At 39.2% G+C, this 18,355-nt stretch overlaps 1 protein-coding gene and 1 pseudogene across 1 annotated transcript in view; one reads left to right on the forward strand and one right to left on the reverse strand.

Annotated features, from left to right (window-relative positions):
• Window positions 1–18,355, reverse strand: part of CNTLN (centlein, centrosomal protein) — a 407,185-nt gene that overhangs the window by 355,488 nt on the left and 33,342 nt on the right. The gene's annotated exons all lie outside the window — the stretch shown is intronic.
• On the forward strand, window positions 13,801–14,424 carry LOC102838967 (annotated as a pseudogene).

An 18,355-nucleotide genomic window follows, 5' to 3' on the forward strand; every position in this document is an offset into this window, starting at 1 on the left:
AACAACAACAACAACAGTAAAGAAGACTAATAGTAACTGAGGACAGAGAAGTTACCAAGGATAAAACAATAATGTGGTCCTATGAACCTTGGTTCTGACACTAAGTGGAATGGGAAAAGAGAGAAATAGCTTAGTACAAATTAATATTTTTAAAAGCTCATACTGGTTGGTGGTTTGGGGACAGACCAAAGAGGTCAAGGGTAGAAGCAGCAAGACCAGTTAGGAAGTAACTGCAACACATTAAGTGAGAAATAAAGGTGACTTGGACAAGAGAGGCAGTTGTAGGGGTGTTGTGAAAGTGATTAAATTCTGTAAATTTTTAAGATAAGGCTAACAAGATTAATGATGCATTGGATGTGGGTTGTATACGAAACAGAAAATTCAGTGCATCCACAGGGTTTTGTGTGAGCAACTAGAAGGATGGAGTAGACATCACTTGAAATAGAGAGGATGAGATTGGGAGCATGAGGATTGAGGTGTCTAGATAGTTATGTTTGAGCACCTAGCTGACATTCAATTGAAATGTGAAACTAGATAAAGAACTATGGAATCACTAAAGAAGTCAAAACCAAAGACAGAACCTTAGGAATGAGACATGAATACAGTAGACTGTAAGAGTCTACTTTTATAATAGAGATCATTATAAAATGATTTTGAATAGGATTGAATACTGGGACACTCTGGAAGTTACGGGTTAGTAAAATGAGGAAAAACCAGCAAAAGATATTGCAGTGCAGTGTAGTGAATTAGTTAATATTTCTTCTGGCCATGGTCTTTGAAAACACCCACCAGATGACTTGTTCTTAGAAGGTCTGGGTAAGAGAAAGTAGGGGATAGATGCTGATGGGCTATATGATTCACTTGTGAGTCATTATTAACAAGATTGTGATTGTAAGCACTTGGAAATCTAATGAGGGGATTAGTCAATGTTATCATCCTGCTGGGTTTAAAATGAGCCATCTCAGAAGCAGGATGGATTCAACTACTATTAAAGGAGAGTTGGGAGTGGAACATGTCCTTTGGACCCAGAGATCCCTGCACATTGAACATCCTTAATCCAGCGACAGAAAGCTGTGACACAGGAAGATTGGCAGAGAAGCAGAAACAAGAGCCAAAGCATACGACCACAGTGGTCATCTCAGCTCACAGAGTAAGTAAAGTTGAAATGATGCTGAGCTGGAAGCTTGTTTGCAGAGTTCGGTGCCTCAAGGCACTTAACTGGGGAAGCTAGATTTGCTGACCCATTGAGCTTGAGCTGAGTGCCTCAGATTGAGGTTTATGGTGTAGTGGTGTGTCCTGTGGGCATTTATCCAGAGCAGAGGCCAGGCCAAGGGGCCAAATGCCGCAGAGAGAGAGAGAGAGCAACGCCAGCTTATGGGCACAGCAGAGGATAGAATGCGCTAACTGGAAAAACTGTCTTGAACAGTTCTGACCTTGTAAACTGTTAATAGCCCTAATAAATCCCACAACTGTGATTATGGTGTCTGCGTTCTGTGGCCCTTGCAGTGAGTTATCGAACACAGCTGAGAAGTAGAGAGCTCTGTGAGGAGGGTGGTGCCGTATTTTTGCAGATACCAAGACAAATAAGCCAGTAATTGTAAGAGAAAAACCGAGAGAGAATGCTAGGTGAATAAAAATATTATAGAATAGTCAACTGTGTCAAATCTGTAAATATTTGAAGAAGAAAGGACTGAAAATTTCTAGATTTAGCAATGTTGAGGTAAATGGTAATCATCTTGACAAGAACTGTTTCAGAATTGTTGTTGTTAAGTGCCATCAAGTCAGTTCTGACTCACAGCAACCCTGCATAGGGTTTCCAAGGAGCGACCAGTGAGTTTGAATTGCCTACCTTGCTGTTCAAACCAACCTTGGGATCAAGTGCTTATCCTATGATGTATAAAAGTCAAATTTGTAGTGAGTTCAAGAGAGAAATAAATAAATTTGGAGACAGTGAGCTAAACTTACACTTCAGTCGAATTTTGCAATAAAGAGGAGTAGAGAAAAGGAACAGTATGTCAAGGTTTGTTTGTTCAAGATGGGAGATAAAATAGCATATGTGTAAATTGACAAGAATGATGCAGGACAGGGAGAGATAACAATGACTAAGGAGAGAGAAGGGAGACATGCAGGGCAACTGATTCCTTGAGACAAGAAGGAAAAAGCTTTAACGCACAAATGGCATGTGTTTGGCCTTAGGAATATAAAAAGTTCTTCCAAATAAATAAAATGTACAAGTACCGGCTCTAGCATGTTAGTAGATGTTCTCCTCTAAGAGTTCTGATTTTCTCAGTGGTATAAGAAGCACGAGTCAGAATGGGAAAAGAATTTTGGAAATTTGAGAAGAGTGGAAGTATAAAATAGTTATCAAAAATATTGAGAAACTGAGTGGTCCAGGGGAAAAAAGGGTAGTAGCAGGCAGCACTAAGGGCCACTTAGTTAGTGATCACAAATTCTGCACAAGACTAGTTATCATGAATGAAGTTTTCCTCCGGCCATTTTCAGTTCTTTGAATGTAGGCACAAAGCACTGAAGAGCTGGAATAAATCACATTTGAAATTTTGACTACTGATACTTACTTACATAGCCACACTATTTTGTTATGTTCTTTTTACCATTCATTAATAGCACAACTGGTACATAATCACAGTCCAATTAATTCAACTTGGCTTCCTTCATGTTTCTTTCATTTTCAGGAATATTAAACATACTTTCAGAAATGTAGTATGTTTTTTCCCTATTATTTCCTATTTTGTCGTTGGTTGTCATTTATAAATCTGCCACTTCATATTTGAGTTTTATATTGATTTACAAAACTATTTCATACATTAAAATATATGGCCTATGACATCATTTGCAAATACATAATCTCAAACTGGAGTCCTGGAGTGGCAATGTAAGATAATAACTCAAAAACAAGGTCAGTTTGAACTTCAAGGTCAGCAGTTCAAATTCACCAGCCACTCTTTAGAAACCCTATACAGAAACCTTCCTTGCTGAAAGTGAAGAGGACTTACAACATTTACTGATGAAGATCAAAGAGCACAGCCTTCAGTATGGATTGTATCTCAATGTAAAGAAAACAAAAATCCTCAACACTGGACCAATAAACAACATTCTTATCAACAGAGAAAAGATTGAAGTTGTCAAGGACTTCATTCTTGGATCAACTATCAACACTCACTGAAGCAGCAGTCAAGAAATCAAACAACGTATTGCATTAGGCAAATCTGCTGCACAAGATCTTTTTAAAGTGTTGAAGAGCAAAGATATCAGCTTGAGGACTAAGGTGCATCTAACCCACGCAATAGTAGTGATGTTGACCCAGGATCGGGCAGTGTTTTGTACTGCTGTGCATAAGGTCGCTATGGGTCAGCACCGACTTGATGGCACCTAACAACAACAACAACAATACAGGCGCAATTTGAGTCACAACGGACTCAATTGCTCTAAACAACAACAGTCTCAAATTAACAACTGAATATTTATTGTATTTTTTATGACATAAGTTTGTGCATATGTACACAAAAAATTTTCATCAAATATCGAAAAAGGAAAATAACCAGAAATAAACAGGAGCATTACATACGATATAAGTGTGAGTACTCCAGAAAGACTTAACAACCCTAAGTATGTATATAACTAAAAGTAAAAAGTATAAAAATGCATAATGTAAGCAGGCACAGAACTCAGAGGTGTAACAAATTCACTATTATATTTGGACAATTCTAAACTTCTCTGTCGGTAGTCGACAAATTAAGCAAGCAAAACTGCAGTAGAGATACAGGTGACCTGAAAGGCATTATCAATCAATCTGATCTAAAATGAATTCACAGAATATTCCATCCAACATTAACAAAACATAATATGCTCTTCTAAAGTTCACATGGAACATTCAATTAGATAGTCAACATTTTTGGCCATTGAACACATCTTAATAAATTTAAAAGAATAAAAATCACATAACATATCCAAGCCAATGGAGTTATACTAAGAATAACAAAATTAGCTAGAAAATCTCAAGATACATGGAAATCACACAACATAGTTCAAAATCATTCATGATCAAAGAAATCTTAAAGTATTTTGAGGTAAATGAACATAAAAATACAACTTACCTAAATTTGGGGGTGCAGCAAAAGCAGTACTTAAAGAGAAATATATAAAATTAAATGCATAGATTAGAAAACAGAAAGCTGCAATATAACCTAAGCATCTTCCTTTAGAAACTAGAAAAAGAAAATAATTAAGGCCAATGCCAGCTATATGAAAGAAATAAAGGAGAAACTGATAAAATACACAAATTAAAAACACTTGAGAAAATCAATATAACCAGAAGTTGCTTGTTGTTTGAAGATATCAACAAAATAAACAAACTTTTAGTCAGACTAAGAAAAAAAGAAGGTTCATATTACTTAAAATAAGGAATGAAAGAAGGGACATTACTACTGATCTTATAGATAGGATTACAAACAAATACTATGAACACACGTGTACATCAATAAACTAGATAACTTAGATGAGTTACAAATTCCTAGAAAGGCACAAACTACGAAAACTGACTCAAGAAGAAATAGAACATCTAAATAGACCTATAACACAAGTGAAGTTGAATTAGTAATCAAAATATGACCAACAGAAAAGTCTAGGTCCAAATGTCATCATTGGTGAATTCCATCAAACATTTTAAAAGCATTAATACCAATTTCCCACAATCAATTCAAGAAGATGGAATCAGAAAGAATATCTCTGCTCATTCTTGGAGACCAGCATTACTCTTATTATCTATCAAAACCAGATTTTAAAATCACAAGAAAACAAAACAACAGGACAATATCTTTCATGAACATAGATATAAAATGATCCACAGCACACTAGCAAATTTAACCCCGTAATGCATAAAAAGAACTGTACACCATAGACAAGTGAAATTTATTCTGGTTATGCAAAGCTGTTTCCACATTCAAAAATCAATCTGTGTAGTCCATCATACCAAGAGGCTAGAGAGTCTATCAATCAAAATGAAAAAATATTTGACAAAATCTAACATCCACTCATGATAAACAGGTTAGTACAAAAGACAAGAAAAAGAAGTAAAAAGTATAAACCAATAGGGAAAGATCAATTGTCATTATTGGAAGATCTTGTGCCTATTACATAGAAAATTTCAGTGAATAGAAACAAATTCCTGGAGGAAATAAGCAAATACCGAAACATCATAAGCTCCAGGATCAACACAAATCTGCAACTCTTAGCATATATGACTCATATTATGAAATAGAATGTTATGAGATTTTGGCATGTGAATACTGTATTAAACTCCTATCTACCCTGTATAGGGTTTCCAAGGAGCACCTGGTGAGTCTGAACCACCACCTTGCAGTTTAAACCAACTTTACGATCCACTGCTTATCCAACAGCAATCCACCAAGACTCCATATTAAACTTTATGGGAACCTGATTATTTTTTAAACCTAAGTCATTGCCATCAAGTCAATAGCAACTCATAGTGACCATTTACAGACTTCCCAAGGGTATAAATCTTTCCAGGAGCAGACAACCTTATCATTCTCCCTTGGAGGGGTTGATAGGTTTGAACCACCCACCTTGTGCTTAGCAGCCTAAGACCTAACCCATAGTGTCACCAGGATTCCTTAGTACTGAAAATGGTAAGTGCCATTGAGTTACTTCTTACTCATAGTGATCAATATAGGGTTTCTGAGGAGTGGCTGGTAGTTATGAACCACCAACGCTGTAGCTAACAGTTAAGTGATTATACTACAGGACTTCAAATACTATAAGTGGAGCTCATAAATTAAATAGAAATCCTCATTTAGAAATATAAACTGCAAAAATATACCTCGTGATCTACATTTTAACCAATAAGGTCTAAAACTGACTGCTATGTTACATGATTTTTAAATTGGAAAAAAAAAATTCAACATTTAAAAGCTATGCGGACATTTGTCCAGCAGCTCCTCCTGGTGGTGTGGGATGTGTAAACTTTCTATAAGAGGAAAAGGCATACACAAGAAACCAGTGTTATCATGTGAAGCTAACGTTTTTACTTTGAATAATTAAATGAAAAAGTTTCTAGTTTAAAACATTACCAACTAATCTGGTCAATTTAATTAATACATATTCTCTTTATTTACAAGTTATTAAAAAAAGGGGTATTCAAAAAGAAAAAAAAAAGGCTGTCAAGAAGGTGATGATGATCAATGACTGAGACTAACTCCTGTTTTAGCTAATTAGAACCACTGATGTGCAATAATGATGTGAGCTAAGAATATTTGCAGACTTCTTTAGGATGAAAAATGAAGTGAAGAGAGGCTGTCAAATATGTGCAAGTGTAAAGCTCCAATCCCTTTTCCCAAGAGTAATACCCATTTAAACATTTAACATTGCTGTACTTAGCCACATGAATTATCACGCTAACTTTTTGCCATTTCCCAAAAACAAAAATATAAGAAATTGTTCTCAATCGATAAGAAAACAAAAATTTATTGGGTTATCGACTATGCTACATACAACAGGATATTTTCTGGGTTTGAGCCCATTTTTAATGAGATGTCAAAAATGAAATATTATAGTATAAAAGAAACATTTAACTATAAATAAGGACATTACATTGGTCTGATTTAGCAAACAAAGAAAATAAAATGCAAAACCTCCTAAAATTGATTATTTCTAATGAAAGATAACAAAAATAATGCAGAAAGTAAAATTCACTTAATGTTTTCTTTCATTTTAATACAGAACCTATTAATATTCAGGTTTTATACTTATGATTTTCAATTTAGATACCATCCCCAATTTCTAGTAATCATTAAGATCCTTCAACAATAAGAGTGATAAAAACAGAAGTTTAGGGAAATGAAAACTATCCCATCATCACATTATTTACTCTTTTACTTGTGAATTGTTTTAAAATTACTGTTTTCCTCTTTCAAACATGTATAATAAATTACTAGAATGGTGTCTATGCATAAAACTAAAAATTGTGAGAAGTTACACAAATATTTAAAAATACATTTTACTCTACAGGATAAACTACTAAAAATCTAATATTCTAAATAAAAATATTTCAACAGCTGCTAATACATATAAAACCTTTGCTATAGAATATTTTAAAGGTCAAAGTATATGTAAAACATCTACTTTGCTTTTAGACAGAACTTAATTTTTAATATATAATCTGGAACTTAGAACTACAATTCGTTTTTCAATAAAAAATATATATTTACAATACAATAAATGAAAGCCAAAAATTGTACAGAAGTCAACCTAACACATGAAAAATTACTGGCTTTTTTCCCCTGTTCAATCAGGTAGGTCCAGACTATAAAGGAAGAATAGAATCAGACTACAACATCTAAATTTGAGTCTGTCGATTATGGTACATCAATGAAATATTTAAACAAAGAAGCAATAACTTAACAGAGCATAACTTTAGATTTAATATATGGCCTTAATATCAGATAGGCTTAATCATTCAACTAAAAAGAACCCCTTCTCTTGTTTAATAGTTTAAAATTAAATGACTTCATTTAGTTCCTGATTTTCCTTCGATTCTTCCCTTTTGACTGCATGCCCAGACATTTCTACATGTGTGTGTATACATATACAAAATGTTTGTTAATTAAAACAACCATGAAAGAGCTGGAAAAGATTGCATATTATATGCCTTTAATAACTGTGCAAATATTTTCCACCCAGAATCTAGAAGTCTCTTACAACGTTCAAAAATATCAGCACTTCAGAACAGACTGTATTAACATCTGCACATCACCAGGGCTGCCCCCAAGGATTTTTAAATGATGCCTGCCTGTGCTGAATAAAGTGCTAACTTGCACCTTGCATTTCAAACTGTGTCCTGAGCAGCCATCCAGTTGGTACAACACCAGCTGAATTCCCACAGGCCACTGTTCACTCAGGCTTGACTGCAATTATCATGTCAATATTTTGTGCTCCGATATGCAGATATGCACACAAGCAAGCTGCATAATACTGTCTTCTCCATGGAATGTTGACTTATGTTCAATGTTCTGGGAATTTTTAATGAAACCAGAATTAAACTTTCATTAAATGAGGGCAATCATGATTATGTTACCTTAAATACAAAACTTTTGTTGCTGTATTGCCTTCTGCCATGTATATAAAGGCTAAATTTTTAAGTAACAACCATCACCTTCACTACAATTTCATAATTTCTTAATTTAATGGTTTTCAGAAAAGTGAAATGATTATTTGGCAAGCTTCTTGCATCTGTAGTAAAAGCTCAAATGCAATTTTTCATACATTATTGGGCTTTCTCTTACCTTATACATCAGAGAGGCTCTATCTAAGCACCTTTCCCTTAGTTCCTTTGACGAGCTAGGCACCTGGGCTGTTGCACCACGAAAAGTCCTCAGCAAAAGTCTACGTATACCCTGTGTGGAATTGCCTAGCAGCCCACTGCCAGATGGCAGAATTCTGGCAGCTATACTTCTGGGGTCTCCAACCAGCGATGCTACTACTACTGTGCTCCAAAATGTAAGCCCTATGTAGGCTGTGTTGGCCTAACACACATGGGACCATGTACAGCCATACAGCAGCTGTGCAACCCATGTGTTAGGAGTGGAATGGGATCAAGGGGAGAGGTTTTCCCAGTGGTTAAAGTATATAATGTAACTTTATAACAACAGCCTGCTTATTAAGCGTCTAAACTTCAAGTGCAAACATAAATATGAGATCATCTATCATCCTGTATGAGGTGAAGCCTGTAAATACTAGTATCTCATAAGGATAAACATGCATACCCTATAAAAACATGCCAATAAATATTAAACGTTATATTGCTGTTTGTTCTTATTCCCTTTTTCAGTTTTCATTTTCCAGGACTGAGTTTTCGTTTCAGACAAAAAAAAAAAAAAAAAAAAGGAAAAGACAACAGAAGGTAAGTAAGTAAAATAAAACAGTATCAAATAGCCTATCAGATCATAAATAATGTTAAAAACAATACAATAAGATTTACACAAAGATGCTTTGCTTAGAAATGATAGCAACTAGAAAAATAAAGCAATTTTTGCATAGTGAATTGTTATTGTTTGTTAGTACTGTTGAGTTGGTTCCAACTCATAGTACCTTGTATAGTGTTTCCGAGGAGCGGCTGGCAGGTTTGAACCTCTGACTCTGTACTCAACTCTGTACTACACTAGGGCCTTCCCCTAATAACTAAGCATGATTATAATTCCTCTACATGTATTAACTCAAAACAATTATATTCTTATTTTCATTTTACGGAAAACAAAGGCACAGAGAATTGAATAAGTTGCCCAAGTCACAAAACAGAGGAGGCAAGATTCCAAAGCTCCAGAGTATGTGTGCTTAGTAACCAATCATGAAAAGTAACATCTTAACAGACATTACAGTTAACTATTCAACAACTTCCAAAAAAACATGTGCAATGATTTTTCATGACAACCTTTAAACTTACATTCATTTTTTGAGTTTAGAGTCTCATTTGTAGAATCATAGTACATTAAATGGTTATGAATGTCAGAATTCCCTATTGTCATTAAGTGTTGTCAAGTCGATTACAACTCATAGCAACGCCATACAGGGTTCCCAAGGAGCGGTTGGTGGGTTTGAACCACCAACCTTAGAGCTCAAACTGACCTGTCAGTCCAGCACATTATCCTGCAGCACCACACCAGGACTCCCTATAAACCTTGGAAAATGAAAATCTATTTATAGAGGTTGGGGGTGAATTATACCTCAAGATTCTCTTAAAACTTAATAATCTACATTTCAATGAAGGAAAAATTCATATAAATTATATGATCAGTTAATCATCTTTCTATGGACTGCATAAACCCTACTACAGCATATTGCTTACAATAAAATATTAATAATTCCATGACCACCTTTAAAAGAACTATGTTTTGTATGTAAAGACGTGAATCTTATCCACATGTTGCCAACCAAAGGGGGGGAAACTTCCGGTAATTACTGCTGGGGGAAAAGAGCTAAGGTTCTTATGAGAATCATAAGGAGCCCTAATGGCGCTGTGGGTTAGGCACTGGGCTGCTAACCATAAGGTCAAAGGTTTAAACCCACCCGCCAAGCCTTGGGAGAAAGAGGAGTCTGCTTCCATAACGATTTAGGGTTTCTCTGAATCGAACGAAGTCAATAGCAGTTAGTCTCATTTGGCATTTTGGTTTATGAGAACCATCAGAAGCCCTCATCACACAGTGCTTACGAGATCTTGCTGCTAACAAAGCTAGGCTGTTTGAACCCACCAACAGCTCTGTGGGGGAAAGAAGCACCAGGAATTGATGAAATACAAATCAAAATCTTTCAACAAACTGATGTGGCACTGAAAGTACTCACTCATCTACACCAAGAAATTTGAAAGACAACTATCTGGCCAACCGACTGGAAGAGATCTGTATCTGTGCCCATTCCAAAGAGAGGTGACCCAATGAATGCAGAAATCATCAAACAATATCATAGATATCCCATGCGAGTAAAGTTTTACTAAAGGTTAATACAAAAACGGCTGCAAACATACACTGACAGAGACTTCCAGAGGTTCAAGCCAGTTTCTGAAAAGGACATGGAATGATGGATATCACTGCTGACGTCAGATGAATTTCTATCTCCCACATAATAGGTTAATACTAATTCCTGGTAGGAGACCCTGAAGACCTATACATTTCTACTAGAGTCAATATTAAATTCCGATTCTGGGCTACCTAGTCCATACACAGATGGAGTTAAGATTCTGTGCAGACACAGACCCTCCAGTCTATCTATTTCATTTGGCTTCATGAGTAACTACATCCATCTTATAAAGCTTAGAACTTATCTCAACTGGGACCTTGTTGGCGACCGCAACCACTGAGATATTGAGGGCCTGTGTCATGGACGAAAATCCTACATGATGGCCCCACTCAGGTTGGCTAGCCAGGGACCCTGAGGGCCCAAGGAAGTAACCTCCGGACGTCCCGGGTTCATTGGCTTTTACGAACTCACTGTTGGGCTAGCTCTGTATAATTTTCTTTGGTCCTATTATTCATTCTATGCTTCAAACTCCAGTAATTGTAGCTTCTGAGAAAATGGTTTCTTATGTGCCTCTCTTAATGTCTCCACTGTGTTGGAAGTGCGTAAGGTTCTGGGAACCAATCTCTCTGAGGAGCAAACTCTGGCCACCTGGCAAGCATGGCAAACCTGTTCTTTATCAAGTTATTCAGTTATGTTTGATATTAACTTAATACATGAGCCCTTGATACCCATGGACAAATATTTTTAAAAAGCCCCTCCTAAAGCCGAGGCTGTAAAAAGTTCCAAAGGCAAGTTTGCAAGGGGGCTCTGGAGACAGTCTACCCAAGGAATTCACTCAAAGTAGATTGGCGAATTCCAGAGTATTGTTCAAGGAATAATAGTGTCCTTCTTCCTCCTGCAAGCCTAGGCCAGGTAGCTTAAACAGCTGGACTCCTCCCAGACCTTTTAATCCTTTCACCTTTTCCCATTCGAGATTAAGTGCTATAGATATGTTAATTAGCCTGGGGAAACCTCGAGTTGCTGCCTTGGGATTTGAACCTAAAAAGTAACTTATAACAATTTGCTTGAATTTCTGGAAAATTAAGGATGTTAGATTATCAAGACAATTTGCGATGTATATTTTAGAATTTGTTCCTGTAAATCATGGTGTCCTGTTTTGAACGATTAATCACATTTCACTTCTGTACCCTGTCTTAATAATCCCCTTCTTCCTTTGTGTAAAGTCCCTCCCTGAAATAAAAAGGGGGTGCAGACTGAACCCTGTATGCATTACGGTTTGCAGGGCAGTGCATTACGGCCTGCAGGGGCCACAATGCCTGCAATCCAGGGTCTGCCCACCAGTCTTGCATCCATCCACTCTGGTTTCGGGGTGTCTCTTTGTCTCTCTCGTCACGTCTTTGTGTATACTCTTTTTCTGTCTCTGTCGCCGCCAGATCTCCCTATTTCGTGAACCAAACTTCCCTTTCAAGGCAGGTCCCCGACAGGACCTCCCATTATCATTCACATGACTATTATGGGCAACGGAACAAAGTTCTGGGAAAGATATAGCAACAGATTTTCTCTTCTATATGAAATCCTAGCAGTGTGGTCTCTGTAATACTGTTGTGAAGTAAATTCTGGGCTCAGCAGTATAGAGGGTTGTGACTGATCAGCAAAGACTGCTATGGCCATGGAGGAAAGAGGGATGGCACAACTGCCAGCTACCTGCCACCTTTCTCAGTGAGACTGTTTTCTCCAACATTGTCAAATCACTGACTGAACTCACCAAATACAGTTCCAAAACATGATCATCTTCCACTCCAGGACCATGGAATAGAAGTACATTTTCCCCCTATCCTTCCTACTAAGAACTAAGAACCCAGAGCACGATAAAGAAAATAAACATAAGACAGTGTGTGATTAGGATGGCATGGTTGTGAGGTTCCCTGAGTTTCATTTTTATCTCATACCTGCAGCATGAGATGCTGACAACCCAGAAATGCCAACGCATATAAAGAGAGAAGCAAAAAAAAGCCCAACAAAAGTCTGCCATTTCTTTACAATAAAACATTAAAAAAAAAAAAAAAAATCTGCCATTTCTAGCCTAAAGATCAGGCAAGGCATAAAACTTGTATACATTAACTGTACTACTCCAGCCAAACTTGACAGAAAAAAATAAAACAAAAAAAAACTGGGCCTTAATGCTATTCATAGCAGCAAATGCTGAATGGAAGGCCTAGACTTCCATCCTCTTCAGACTGTTATCGAGGAGCCCCAGAGCCCTGACACTCTGCTAGAATAGTGTCTGACCTACCTCCCTACCATGTAATGAGGGCCCCCTGCTCCTCCCTTACCGGAGCACTATCAAAGGAGGCACCGTAGAGTAGTAGGACTTTTACTACCCAACAGTAACAAGGTTCCCTCCTGAAATGATGTTAGTGGAGTCTACATAGCAAGCAGTAACCATGGAGAATGTAAATGCCCACAACTCTAGTCACAAGCCCTTCCCTCTCTGAGTGGAGAACCTGGACTACTAAGCCACACCGGCAGTAAAGAGGAGGTACCACCTCTTCCCTGGATGGAGCAGCATCAGAGAAAACCAGTTTATGTAAGAAGGTGTAATTAAAACACAAAGTCCTGCCTGCCGCCCGAGTGGCCCAGGTGGCGGCCGGCAGCTCCAGGTGGCGGCCAGTGGAGGGCCATGGCGAGGGGTGAGTCTACGCTTTGCAGGACGAGATGGAGAGCCGCCCCTGAGGCCCGAGCGCTGACCGCGACCCCACATTGGTCGGTCCTCGCTAACTGCTCGGATTTGCGTGTTTGATCCACCACCTAAACCTGGTCTCCTAGGTCCGTGGTGTCGGGGTTTGAAAAGGAACGATGTGACCGATCCCGTGAGGTCCATTTGCATTGAGGCCTGGTTGGCATTTGCAGAGGAAAACACAGACAGCAAATCGTGGGTTTGGGAGGGCGGTGGGGTGGGACAAGGTGGATGAGAAAAGAGAAAGTCGTAGATTTTATGGTTTTGTTTTGTTTTGTTTTAAACTCTGCGTTTTGGCAGTGCTAGCGAAATGCACAAATTCAAGAGTTATTTTTCTATTGAGAAGACAGAAGCGGATTTTTTTTTTTTTTCCTTTTGATTCCAACCCTGTCTCCAGTGACAAAGCATAAATCATGGACACCAGAAAATAAGGTAGATCTCAGGAACCGTGCGAAGACTGGAGAGAGTGCATTCTTCCTCTGGAGGGGAGGCTGGGTGTTTTTTAGCCCTTTCTGGAACCTAAAACGAAAAACATGAGTTGCGTGCCATGGAAGGGAGACAAGGCCAAATCGGAATCCGTGGAACTGCCCCAGGCAGCGCCCCCACAAATCTACCACGAGAAGCAGCACAGGGAGCTTTGTGCCCTCCATGCCCTCAACAACATCTTCCAGGACAGCAACGCCTTCACCCGCGAAACGCTGCAAGAGATTTTCCAGAGGTCGTCGCCAAACGCTATGGTGACACCCCACAAGAAGAGTATGCTGGGAAATGGGAACTATGATGTCAACGTCATCATGGCCGCCCTTCAGACCAAAGGCTATGAAGCTGTGTGGTGGGATAAGCGCAGGGATGTCGGTGTCATAGCTCTCACTAACGTCATGGGCTTTGTCATGAATCTGCCCTCCAGCCTGTGCTGGGGTCCGCTGAAGTGGCCTCTCAAAAGGCAGCACTGGATCTGCGTTCGACAGGTGGGAGGTGCCTACTACAATCTCGACTCCAAACTCAAGATGCCTGAGTGGATTGGAGGCGAGAGCGAGCTCAGGAAATTTCTAAAATATCACTTGCGAAGAAAGAACTGTGAACTCGTGCTGGTGGTACGAGAACAGGTGGAGGCCCTCCAGAGTTGGAGGGCGGATGTATAATGAGGTCCTGCCCACCCTCCCCGCACCTCAGCCCTGTCAGCCTCCGAGACAACACTCTGCGACCTATTCAGTGGGCTGCCCTTGCCACTCCCTCAGACATCTTGTTGGGTTTTTTCCCCTCAGATTAGACAGTGCAATAGGACAGACTATTAGAAACACCACCAGCATTATTTGTTCTGGGAAAGGAAAGTAGGAACTCTGTGTGCTTAGGACAAGTCATCGAATACCCTGCTTTTAAGAGAAAGACTGGTGGGTCCTAGTTAATTTTCTTCTGAGGACTTGGCACAGATTCTGCTGGAGCCCACCAGTCACTGCTGCTCCAAACTCACCTGGAGGTGCTGCCTCCCTCCACTGTCCCTTTCCTGGCAAGCCAGTAGGTCTGCAGTTTGTGTAAAGCCCATGTGGCCAGTTTGAAGGACCTAGGTAGTCTCTCAGAAACTCACCTCTAAAACCCTAGCGGCAGGATGGCATGCTGTCTCCAACCCTTAATGGCACCCCCTCTCTATCCCTTAATGGGACTCCTTCCATGATTAAGGGCACTTTCTGGCCATCCTTGGTGTTTTAGACTCTAAGCTGGCTGGTTGTGTGACAGGGATGAGCTCAATACCTAAGAGGACATACAGCAAAAGCTGAACTGGGGCAAGCGTGAAGTGGCTGGTTCTCAATAGCTCACTCCAGTTTTGTTCCGACCATTTCACTACATTAATTCCTGTTTACCCACTTTGGCAAAATCAGGGGAAAAAATAAGGCTGCCTTTAAGCAAATTCTGTGCTGAGCCAAGTATTCTGAAGATAGCTCAGAGTTTAAGAGCAGATCTGTTTGTCACCAGAATGACAGGAAGAGAGCCCTGACGCTGGATAGTTATATGCACTGCGTGGTAGGAGCTGGATTTGTCACCTCTCTGGAGTTTCCTTTACAGAGATTTGACCCCCTTCTACCTCTTAAGGAGTTGTAGACCACTTGTCCTGTAACTTTGGAAAACAAAAGAGGAGGGGAAGTTAAGTACCATCTGTCACCATGGTGTGATTGCCTCAGACAGGTGGGCTGGCCAGGAGGACCTGTCCAGTCCTCACACATCAGTGGTCTTGCCAGGTCTGGGAGCTGCCCTGCTGGCTAGACTTCTCCTCGTCAGCAGCTGCAGAGCCAGCCTGGGGTTTGTGCGCGGTGCCTAAGCCAGCTTCCCGGGACGGAGCTGAGGCTGTCTCCTCATTGTGACTGGAGTTGCATGTTTACACCAGCACTTTTTCTGCACATGTATCTTCAATCCAACGAGGCCATTTTTATGCTGAGTAACAGAAGCAACCAAGCATTACGCCTTCCCAGCAACTGGCTGCCATCTCTTTCTTAACGTTTTCTACACCAGATCTGCTTGGCACCACAGGGAGCGCCCCCTCCCCACAAACCCCTTGCACAATGACATTCCAACCAGCACAGGCCAGAAGTTACAGCCAACCTTGCTGATTCTCACAGGCAGGACCTCAAGTCCATTGGTATGGCCCGTGAAAGTAAGCCATTTCCTAGACAAATGAGGAAACTCCTCTCCATACACCTGCTCGGGCCTGTGTAGATGGCACTTCCAAGGAGCCCCATGCACTGGGAGTCCATGAGCCAATGGACTATGCAAAGATGCCTCAGCATTTCAGGGCTGGTTTCTCTGTTCATCTCCGATTCTGGTGCTTAGGAACTGGGACCCATGTTGATGCCCAAGGGCCAAAAACTCCCCTTCCTTGAAGGAAGGAGCAGGCCCAACCCTGATGCCCAGTAAGGGGCAACCCTCGGCTTTTTGTTTTTCTTGCTTTTATTCCCTTTTTGTTGTTGGCCTTGTGCTGGGTTTGTTTACAAAAGATGTATTTTGTTTAACCAAACATTAAAAATGAAAAACTCCATAGGTGCATCTCAAAACAAAAAAACACAAAGTCCTATATCACATAATACTCAAAATCACCAGCTAGAATTAAATGCTACATATCATACCAAGCACTAGAAATATCTTGACCTTAATTTTTTTTTTAATTAACAGATGAAAATAGTAATGACAAGAATGCTAGAATTATCACACAATTTTAAGCTTGTTGTTGTTAGGTGCCATCAAGTCAGTACCGACTCACAGCAACCTTATGCACAGCAGAACGAAACACTGCCCAATCCTGGACCAACCTCACTACTGTTGCCACACTTGAGTCCATCAATGCTGCCACTTGGCCAATCCATCTCGTTGGGGGTCTTTGTCTTTTTCTCTGACCCTCCACCTTACCAAACATGATACCCTTCTCCAGAAACTGGTCCCTGCTGACAATATGTCATCATGAAAATGGTTCAAAGATGTTCTGAACACATCTGAAACAAATCAGAGGTCTCCAGAAAAAAAAGGAATTTAAAAAAAAAGTCTCAGCAAGAATCATATGAAAAATACAATACAATAAAAAGTCAATGGATGGGTTCACTAGCAGAAAGAAGAAAAGAAAGGAAACAATCAGAGACCAGGAAGACAGAAAAAGAGAAAAGAACCAATCTGAACAACAGAGAGAAAACAAACAAAAGTTGCAGAACCACAGAACCTCAGGAACTATGGTATTAGAACGGGGAAAAGAAACGAATATTCATGTTATTACAGTCTTAGTAGGAAAGAACATAGAAAGGTGGGCTGAATACGTATCTGAAAAACAACTGGCTGAAAATTTGGTGAATTTGGCTAAGGACACAGCCTACAAATTTTAGTAGCTGAGCAAACCTAAAACAACAGAAACACAAATTCACACCCCTCCATATCGTAAATCTATAAACCAAAAATAATCTGTAAAGCAGCAACAGAGTAACTGCACCTGACCTATAGGTAAACAGCACTGGCATGAGTCCTGGTGGAGTGCAGTAAGGTAAGCAATGGACAGCAAGGTCAGTTTGAACCACAAGGTCGGTGGTTCAAACTCACCAGCTGCTCCTTGGAAACCCTAAACAAGATCACTATGAGTCAGCATTGACTCGACAGCACCTAACAATAACTTGATTGGCAGTAGATTTTCCATGAGAAACTATGGAGGCCAAACAGTAGCGGCATGACATTTTTAAAATGCTGAAAGAAAAGAACTAGTAACCAGCAATTATGTATACAGTGAAAATAATCTTCAAGAATCAAAGGGAAATAAAAAAATTCTTATATGAAGAAAAACTAAAATAATTTCTCATCAGGAGTCCAACCATACAAGAACGGCTAAATTCTCTAAACAGAAAAATATTAAAAAGAGGAATCTTAGGACATCAAGAAGGAAGGAAGAAAAGAGTAAGCATAAAACTATGGATACATAAAATACACTTTCCTTCTAGTCTTCTGTTTTCTAAATTGTATTTGAAAATTGAAACAAAAATGTATAATGGTATCTAATATGGTTGTAAATGTTATGCAGAAGAAATATTTATGACAATTATAAATGGAGGAAGATAAAGGGATGTAAAGAGACAGAAAGTTTCTGTATTTCACTCCAATTAATAAAATGTCAACACCAGGAGACTGTGTTGTATCTGTATAATGTGATACCTAGAGCAACCACTAAAAATGACGTACAAAGAGACACACTCAAAAACACTACAGATAAATCAAAATGAAATTCTAAAACGTTTTCAATTAACTCATAGGAAAGCAGGAGGAAAAAAGCAAAAAGAGTTTTGTCATACTTTTTATATTTAAAAATTATTTCAAATATAGCAATGCAAACTGAAATTAAAAAGGATGAAAAATATAAACAATGAAAGCATTATTCAAAAGAGAACAGAAATGGAGGAACAAACAAGATGGTGGATCGGGTGGATGTATAGCAGAGAGCTCCGCCAACAACAACACAGAATATCCGACCAAGCAGGCTCAGGGGATGGTCCCAGAACTCTGAACCACATATAAAGGAATACTGAGAAGGTTGGAAGGCTCACAGCTGGGGGA

Source organism: Chrysochloris asiatica, unplaced genomic scaffold (assembly GCF_000296735.1).
Source record: "Chrysochloris asiatica unplaced genomic scaffold, ChrAsi1.0 scaffold00065, whole genome shotgun sequence".
NCBI lineage: Eukaryota > Metazoa > Chordata > Mammalia > Afrosoricida > Chrysochloridae > Chrysochloris > Chrysochloris asiatica.